Below are 10,346 nucleotides of genomic sequence, written 5' to 3'. Positions count from 1 at the left end.
GGGGCACCCCTTAGAGCGCGCGTATATAAATTTGATCCCATGCTATTCGAGATTGTGATCTCCCCGTCTCAAAAGTTTTTCTTGGACGATGACCAGGGTGATTCCTAGCATCGAGAGGTAGGATGGGTGTGTACCGGTTAGCTGTGTTTTCTTCTGAAATACCGTAAACGGAACTAGTCCTTCGTGACTACGGAAATCCGTTGACTGTGGGAAAAATTTTGTACAAACTCTGCAGAGTCATATATTCCTCCAAATCATCTCTTCCATGTCAAGTTTCGTTCCTTCTTATCCTAATCAATTGTCAGCTTTGATGACAGAGACTCCGGTGAATCGCATGAGTGCTAAGTCCGGTTAAATGATCACTCCCGTGGATGGACTAACCCGTTTGTTTTCATGAATTGAATGTTTATTACGAGTATTATTTACTTGTGAATAAAAGCCCTTTCTGCGATGTCGCTCAGACGTCCGACTGTGGCATTTCTTTTAAAGCCCTTTATGCGATGTCGCTCAGACGTCCGACTGTGGCATTTCTTTTAAAGCCTTTTATGCGATGTCGCTCAGACGTCCGACTGTGGCATTTCTTTAAAAGCCCTTTATGTGATGTCGCTCAGACGTCCGACTGTGGCATTTCTTTTAAAGCCCTTTCTGCGATGTCGCTCAGACGTCCGACTGTGGCATTTCTTTTAAAGCCCTTTATGTGGTGTCGCTAAGATGCCCGACTGTGGCATCATTTTCCTTATTTTTATTTGTTCACCTTTCGAGGCGTCGCTTCAGACACCCGATCGGTCCTTATTTATGTTCTGTGGAATTTCAGGCGGACTACCGCCGTTTTCCCTTTTTACTTACCCGTTATGCCAGTTTTATTTATTGTGCATTAAGGAATTAATCATGTTGCATCCATGCATGCATTTGTTATATCTTACGTCCGAACTGTCTTGCGAGTACTTTCAAAGTACTCACTGGCTTGTTGATTTGGCCAGATGCTGACGAAGGCGATCTCATGGATGAAGAGTTCGATAGCGAGCCCGACACTTAGAGGAGTCCCAGTCAGTCTTGTGCGACCCTGGATTTGGCCACTGTTTTATATCCGCTTCCGCTACCAAATAAATTCTTCGAGCCTCTCCTCGACGCTCGATGAGATGAAAGACGTAGAGTCTTGTATTTCTCTCCCCGCTGTGTTTTCCCACCACCAGCCTATCCTTGAGTCAGTAGTATGTCTCCACACCACTGTGTTCTGTCCGCCATTATGTATGATTATTGGCGTGCTTGTAATAGTTTGGTTGAGCAACCATAGTTCGACCCTGTAATATATCTTATGCTACTGGCTTATTGTATCAAGAATTTGTCTGCCAGTGTGGAGGATTTCTCTCATACTGGACTTAAAAGATTGGCTTTTCAATAAATATTTTTATTGGAAAACCGGTCGTGACAAGCTTGGTATCAGAGCCAGGCTGACTGTAGGAAGCCACTAGGTGCGATCGCTAATTGGTTATTAGCCTGATAGAGCTAATTTATATTTTTGCAATGGTAGTCACTTTCTGTCAGTCAGCATAAATTTATGATCTGACCCTGCAGAATTTTGCCTACTTTTGTAGATGGCCGACGTCAGCTGCGAGTCTCAGACTTTTGCCAACGTACCCGATGGGTTCGTCAAGCTTCTTTCTTCCATCGTTCAGGTCGCGATGGGGCCATCCGTGCGCCCAGTCTTCACACTCTACCAGCACCGAGTCAACGACAGTCTGACCATGCACCAGGCCGCGGTGCAGTTCAGGGGAGGGCGTGGTGAGTTACGCCGCTTCCGGTTCATGGGAAGAGCCATGCCTACGGAGAGGCATGCTATGCAGATGGCAGCCCGCGAGGCGATAGCTCGTCTCAGGGATGTCCTTCCCGTGATGAAGACTCGTCGTTACCGTTATCTTCCGTGCCATGTGCCTTACACCTGTCACTACGCATACTCCTGCCGCAGAGGAGAACGAGACGAGGCTTTTGAGATGCTCATTGAGTATCTCCGGGCCCTGGAGGCAGCCTTCGACAACCTGGTGGACGACTTCGTAGCTACCCGCATGGACTCAGTCCATGGCTGTGCTGCCAACAGGAGGGAGCTCCTACCCATCGCTCCGCCACCGACTTTTGTCTCGTCATCAGCATCTTTTACGCCTACTCGTCGCCTGCCTTCTACCGAAAAATTTAACCAAGTCATTGCACCCACTCCAGCACGCACTACACCAACCTTCGCGCCCACTCCTGTACGTGTTGCTCCGCCCCTGGCGACCGCTCCGCCCGCTCTGCGCAACACTACACGTATGGAGCCCATTAGCGAGGAGGAGGTCGAGTCCCCAACCTCGCTACGCCTCGCCCTCGGCAGGGCAAGGGAGGTCGTCAACATTTCTGCCTGAGTACGCTTAGCTGCCGTGTGTAGTACCGCTTTGTAAGATATGTGCATAGGCTGGGAGAAGTAGCCTGTTTTCGCATCATGTAGGATCGGGAGAAGTGCACTAGCCTTAATAACATGTCAGGATTAGGTACGCATATCCTGAGTGATGTACTGTATAATTACCGCCCGCGTGTAAGATGTGTAATGAGCAGTCCTTCTCCGTGCGCAAGTCGTTTTATTTTTCTTAAGTAAGCTGAGTTATTTAATTCTATTTGCCAGCTTTATGCATTTTATGGATTTGTTTTTGCGACTCTTTCCGCTTTTCTTATGGGTTTTACAAAATATATCCCCAGAGTGAAAAATGTCTCGTCCTTGGACTCGCTCCATGCCAATTCCATCAGAGGAAAATTATGATGCACAACCCAGCAACGAGTTCACTCAGGGACAGTCAAGCCAACCGGGAAATGAATCGGCACTTTCACAAATGTGCCGCCTTTATGAACAGAGTCAGCAACAACATCGTGAAATAATGAACCAAGTCATCAACATGGGAAATCACCATGGACAGTATCAGCAACATTCCAAGTTATCTGAGCTACAGAAGACACGTCCTCAAACATTTTCTCACACTGACAAGCCTCTTGAAGCCGAGGACTGGCTTCGAGATATGGAGAGGAAATTAATTATTGCAAAGTGTTAAGATCTCGAGAAAGTACTATATGCTCCACACTATCTCACAGGAGCAGCCGCATCGTGGTGGGAGAATTTTCTGCACATGCATCCCAACGAAAATGACATAACCTGGGATGATTTCAAGGAAGGTTTCCGTGGTGCACATATTCCTAAGAGTATTATGAAAATCAAGAAGAGAGAATTTGATGACCTCAAACAAAGGAACATGACAGTGTCAGATTACAACAGTCAATTTACCCTATTATCCCGCTACGCCAATGAGGAGCGTATGACTGAAATCAAGAAGATGGAGAAATTCCTTGACGGTCTGGCGCCCGCACTTAAATGCCAACTGGTCATGCACACTTTTCCTGATTTTAAAACGCTGGTGGACAAGGCCATTACTCTGGAAAATGAGAGACACAGTCTGGAAGATATCCGCAAGCGAAAAAGGGACCAGACTAGCCCCACTCGCAATCACCGAAGCAAGATAGATTTTAAAAAGGGTGGGACACCCAAATTCTCATCCAATGTCTCACGCCCAATCAAGAATTTTCATGCAAGGGACAAGGAATTCACCTATCGCCCCGGCGTTACTTGTTACGCTTGTGGAGAAGAAGGGCACTATGCCAAACAGTGCCCCAAGCCAAGGAATTCAACCCCAAAGCCGAACAACGACAGCAATAATTCAGCGCCCAAACGAAACAATTTCAATCCCAACAATAACCACAGGAAGGGTCATCTGAACCACGTAACCAAAGAGGAGGCACAAAATGCTTCGGATATCGTACTCGGTACGTTTCCTGTCAACACAATACCTGCAATGGTTTTGTTTGATTCTGGAGCTTCTCACTCTTTCATCTCGAAAAGTTTTGCTTTGCAAAATAAATTTTCGATGCTTCCTTTGGAGAAATCCATAATAATCAAGTCCCCCGGGATTCAGCAAGTTTCTCAGAATTTCTGTCAGAATGTGGTCATTGAGTTTGAAGGATTGGAGTTTTACGCAAATCTTATTGTATTGGAAAATAAAGGACTGGATGTCATCCTAGGGATGGATTGGCTAACCACCAATAAAGGTTTTATAGACTGTTTCAACAGGACCGTGATTCTCACACACCACCAAGGGAAGACAATAAGAGTATCAGCCAAGGAAGGAAAAAGACCCCGGCAACCGAGATTAAATAAGGTGGACGTTTCTGAGCTAAACAAGGTTCCAGTAGTGTGTGAATTTCCAGATGTATTCCCTGAAGAGCTGCCAGGCATGCCACCCGATCGAGAAATAGAATTCCGCATTGAGCTAGCACCAGGAACCACCCCCATATACAAGAAACCATACAGAATGGCACCATCCGAGTTGATCGAATTGAAGAAACAGATAAAGGAATTACTGGATAAAGGGTACATTCGGGCCAGCTCCTCACCTTGGGGATCACCAATTTTATTTGCCAAGAAGAAGGATGGAACGCTGAGATTGTGTATCGACTATCGAGCACTTAACATGGTTACAGTCAAAAACAAATACCCGATGCCAAGGATAAATGATTTGTTTGATCAACTTGCTCAGGCCAAGGTATTCTCAAAGATTGACTTAAGGTCAGGATACCATCAATTGAAGGTACGAACGGAAGATATCCCCAAAACAGCCTTCACCTCCAGATATGGACTGTACGAGTTCACAGTGATGCCATTTGGATTAACTAACGCCCCGGCATATTTTGTTCACCTCATGAACAAAGTATTTATGAAGTTTATGGACAAATTCGTCGTAGTATTCATCGACGATATTCTGGTATACTCCAAAACACCAGAAGAGCACGCAGAACATCTCAGGATTGTACTAGGAGAGCTAAGGAAACACCAATTGTATGCCAAGTTCAGCATGTGCGAATTTTGGCTAAGACAAGTAGGTTTTCTAGGCCACGTGCTGACTCAAGACGGTATAGCAGTGGACCCAGAGAAAGTCAAGGCCGTACTTGACTGGAAGTCACCAGCCAGCGTAACAGACATACGAAGTTTCTTGGGAATGGCAGGGTATTACCGCAGATTTATTGAAGGATTTTCCACCATATCCAAGCCTATGACACAGTTACTCAAGAAAGATAAGAAGTTTGAATGGACAGAAGCCTGCGAGAAAATTTTCCAAGAGCTAAAGCGGAAATTAACAACAGCACCAGTATTAATTGTACCCGATATACACAAGAATTTTGAAGTATTTTGTGACGCATCCAGAAAGGGTCTCGGATGCGTGTTGATGCAAGAAGGCAAGGTTGTCGCCTACGCTTCAAGGCAACTTCGCAAACACGAGGAAAATTATCCCACTCCTGATTTAGAAATGGCAGCAGTTATTCATGCACTCAAGGAATGGATGCATTTTCTACTTGGAAATCGATGTGAGATATATACGGATCACAAAAGCCTCAAATACATTTTTACGCAGCCAGAACTAAATTTACGGCAACGCTGCTGGTTAGAATTGGTAAAGGATTATGATGTTGGTATCCATTACCATCCAGGGAAAGCAAACGTAGTGGCCGATGCCCTGAGTCGGAACCCCAGCTCCGACGGGAACTATCTGCACAGATTGAGGCCCGAATTCCATCAAGAATTTGTCAAGCTCAACTTGATAATGGTAGCAGAAGGCACCATATCAAACTTGGAAATACAACCACACCTTGTGGAGAAAATTAAAGAGGCTCAGTCCGGTCACCCCAGCATTGAAGGAATTAAAAGGAAGTTGAGTATGGGCAAGGCCTCGGAATTCGTCATAGACAATGAAGGAATATTATGGTACGGAGAAAGGTTATGCGTGCCAAACATAGAAGACCTTAAACAGCAAGTTTTAACTGAAGCACACACCACTCCATATTCGATCCACCCTGGAGGAACCAAAATGTATAAGGATATTCAGGAAAGATTTTGGTGGCACGGTATGAAGAGGGACATAGCCGCTTTCATTGCATGCTGTGACTTGTGTCAACGCATAAAAGCTGAACATCAGGGAACAGCCGGACTACTGCAACCTAACAAAATACCTGAGTGGAAACGGGATGAAATAGGGATGGATTTTATTGTCGGATTACCTCGGTCACGACACAGGAATGATGCCATATGGGTCATCACTGACAGGTTGACCAAAGTAGCACACTTTATTCCAGTAAAGACAACCTACACCACTCAGAGGCTTGCCAGGATTTATCTTTCCCGCATAGTCTGTCTGCACGGTGTCCCGAAGACTATAATTTCCGACAGAGGCACTCAGTTCGTCTCAAGATTTTGGGAGCAATTGCAACAGGCTCTGGGAACCCAACTAGCCTTCAGTACCGCATACCATCCTCAGACTGATGGACAAACAGAACGCGTAAACCAAGTTTTAGAAGACATGCTGAGAGCATGTGTCCTCACCTATGGAACCAGTTGGGAGGACAGCCTGCCATATGCCGAGTTCGCATACAACAACAGTTACCAGGCCAGCCTGCAAATGGCTCCTTTCGAAGCCCTATACGGAAGGAGATGTCGTACCCCGTTAAATTGGTCAGAGACCGGAGACAGCCGCATCTTCGGACCAGATATGCTCAGAGAAGCCGAGGAAAAAGTCAAGCTAATCAGGGACCGACTTAAGACCGCTCAAAGTCGACAGAAAAGTTATTATGATCAGAAACATCGTAGGGTCAGCTTCGAACCCGGTGAATTCGTATACTTGAGAGTATCCCCGATGAGAGGATTGCAACGGTTTAAGATTAAAGGAAAATTAGCACCAAGATTCATTGGACCATTTTGCATAGTGGCACGAAGAGGCACTGTAGCCTACCAGCTAGACTTACCCAAAGACTTGTCCGACATTCACGACGTGTTCCACGTCTCTCAATTAAGGAAGTGCGTAAGCAACCCAGAGAAACAAGTATCTCATGAGAACATTGACATACAGCCAGACCTCACTTATCGAGAACGTCCCATAAGAATATTAGAGGAGTCTGAAAGGAGGACCCGACAGAAAACCATCAAGTTTTTCAAAGTCCAGTGGAGCAATCACACCGACAGTGAAGCAACCTGGGAAAGCGAGGATTTTCTTCGGACAGAGCATCCACACTTATTTAAGGATCAGCTGAAATCTCGGGGACGAGATTTTTCCTAAGGGGGTAGGTGTTGTGACACTCCAAAATTTTTACTTTGGTTTTCAGCAAAAACTTTGTGGTTTTTGAAAAGAGGCCATTTAAAATTTCCCAGAAAACCTTCCTCTTAAGAAACTTTCTTTTCTTTGGCAAGGTTTTTATTCTGGCTTCAAACTTTGGTGTTTGACCTTTTGAAACTTCTTCTCTGTTGGTTCTCTCTCAAAATTATTTTTTTGAGTTTAATCTTCTTCTTTTAAAAAGAAACTCCATGAAATTTGGGATTTTCATATCTTGGAACCACCATGACTTGGCATTCTTGCCCATGTGGTAAAACCCCTCCAAAACCTCCCCTACAACTTGTGATCAACCTAAATTCTCTGTCCCAACTAATCCAAACTGGTTTTGGATTTTTATTCCAATTATTTTTCCCTCAATTCAATTCTGAAAATTATTTGGAGCCTGAGAGATTTTCAAAGCAAGTGCCCTATTGCATTTGAGTTTTGACCTCAAACCAATTCTTCTGGATTGTCCTTTGAACCCACAACCCAGAACCATCTTGATCCACTCCTCCTCTTTTCAAATTTTTCAAAATTCAGTCTCTGCAAGTTTGGACCAGATTTGCCAAATTTGGTGAAATTCATATCTACACTCCTCCAAAAATTCCACCAAAATTCAGGCAGCCTATTTGAGCAAGGAGAAGCCACTCCACCAAAAATCAGCTCAAGGAAAAATCACCAGAGGCCAATTTCATTCGGTCGAACACCTGGTGGGCACTGTTACTGTTCATAGTTCAGAAAATTCAGTTTTCAGTGTCATCTTCAGTCCGTCAGTTTCAGTCACGCGGCCACAGTGCCCTTGGCACGTTCCTCGCCGCCTCTTCCTCTTGTCCGAAGCTGCACACGCGTGCGTGGAGCCTTCCTGGCGTCGGTAGCGCGCTGGCTCGCCCTCGCCGGCGTCTTCTGCGGCGTCGGGACCTCCCGTGGCGGCCGACAGGAGGCACACCACGGCAGAACGCCGTTCCGCACCGCCCATCGCTCCCTGGCTCTCCGCGTGGCCTCATGCACGCCAGCGCACGCCCGTAGCACAGCCACGATGGCCGGCAAGCACGGAACACGCTCTCCGCCGCCGACGGGCCCGCACCATCACCGTTCCGTCGAGCTCGCCCTTAACACCCAAACCCCGGCCAGTTCAACACCAAAACGGACCCGTTGGACCACCGTGATGATGCTCGACCCCCTAACCACCCCGACCGAGCACTGCGCCACCGTAATCGCTCGCCGGTGATCCTCGTTCACGGCAACCGCCTCGGACCGCCTATATAAAGGGGTCCCGAGCTCACTCTCGTGCACGCAGCACCTCCACTACTCACCAACACCCCGCCAGGCCACTAGGGGGACCTCGAGGAGGTCTCCTCCCCCAGCTCCGGCCGCCTCGCCCCGCCTCGGCCTCCAGCTCGATTCACTTCGGTGAGGCCACCTCCGGCGCACAAACCTCGTCCGTAGCCCTCTCTTGCACCCAGTAGTCTAACCCCCACCTCAATTTAATCTTTGCAGCCCTCTCCGACGAGCTCCATCCACGCCCGAACCACCGTCCGCCGGAGTTGAGACCGCCGTCGACGTGCTGCTCACCGGCGACCAACACCACCACCCACCATTGCGGAAGGACACGGTGAGCACATTGGTAACCTCTGATCCCCATGCCTCGCCGTGGATCGCCGCCGGCGACCACAGCAGCTCTCGGGCGCCGACGAGCCTCGTCCCTCCCATTTGAAAATTTAAACATGACAAGTGGGACCCGCTGTCAGCCTCTCTGTCCTTTCTAAACGAAGCGTTATCTGAAAACGCCTTCTGCCAAATACATTTTTTCTTCGGGCTGGCGTAATCGCTACCGAAGCATTTTCTGCTTTTATAAACTAGCCCCTGGAAATCTTCTGTTTCATTACAGATAAGTCCCTGGACAAAAACCCTTATAACTTTTAATCAGAAAAGTATTTTTGATTGATTCTTTTTCTGTTCTCTTTAAAATTTTGTCTAGTTTTTTATCAGATTTATTTGAAAAATATTTGGTTTACCTTCTGTGCTCTCCTTGGTATTTATGTTAGCGCATATATCTTCTTTAAACATAGATACCGAAGGAGGTGACGGAGCCGCGAACTTCACCGAGCTAGGCTCCGACTACTCTGAACCAGGCAAGCATGTTTGAACTTTTGATATGATGAGTGTCTTGGCATGTTTTGCATTTAGTTAGTTTCATGGCATGCCGGTGAGTATACCGATGGACGTTATTTTATGTGATAATGAGGTAAGTGAGTTCGATGATCCATACGTGGATGAATGTGAATATGAATGGCCATGTGTTGGCATGAGGATGGGTACGACGGCAGTGTTGTAGCATGCCAGTCTTACGCCAGACTATGTGACTTCAGTGTCAAACCATATCGGTCCAGTACCTATCATTTCCTTCCTTGTACTACCACATGTGTTCCGCAAGGAATATGGTTTAGTAAGTTCCAAACCACTTTCATGGTACACACCAAAGAGGAGAGGCCGTGATGATGGTTCCATGGCCCTGGATTAAAGCCAGTCATCCGGTCAGGGGGCATGGGTGTTTCCGGTTGGGACCGAGAGGGGGGCACCCCTTAGAGCGCGCGTATATAAATTTGATCCCATGCTATTCGAGATTGTGATCTCCCCGTCTCAAAAGTTTTTCTTGGACGATGACCAGGGTGATTCCTAGCATCGAGAGGTAGGATGGGTGTGTACCGGTTAGCTGTGTTTTCTTCTGAAATACCGTAAACGGAACTAGTCCTTCGTGACTACGGAAATCCGTTGACTGTGGGAAAAATTTTGTACAAACTCTGCAGAGTCATATATTCCTCCAAATCATCTCTTCCATGTCAAGTTTCATTCCTTCTTATCCTAATCAATTGTCAGCTTTGATGACAGAGACTCCGGTGAATCGCATGAGTGGTAAGTCCGGTTAAATGATCACTCCTGTGGATGGACTAACCCGTTTGTTTTCATGAATTGAATGTTTATTACGAGTATTATTTACTTGTGAATAAAAGCCCTTTCTGCGATGTCGCTCAGACGTCCGACTGTGGCATTTCTTTTAAATCCCTTTATGCGATGTCGCTCAGACGTCCGACTGTGGCATTTCTTTTAAAGCCCTTTATGCGATGTCGCTCAGAC

The sequence above is a fragment of the Triticum aestivum genome, chromosome 7A, assembly GCF_018294505.1.
Source record: "Triticum aestivum cultivar Chinese Spring chromosome 7A, IWGSC CS RefSeq v2.1, whole genome shotgun sequence".
In the NCBI taxonomy this organism is placed as follows: Eukaryota; Viridiplantae; Streptophyta; class Magnoliopsida; order Poales; family Poaceae; genus Triticum; species Triticum aestivum.
This window is presented reverse-complemented; position numbering follows the sequence as displayed.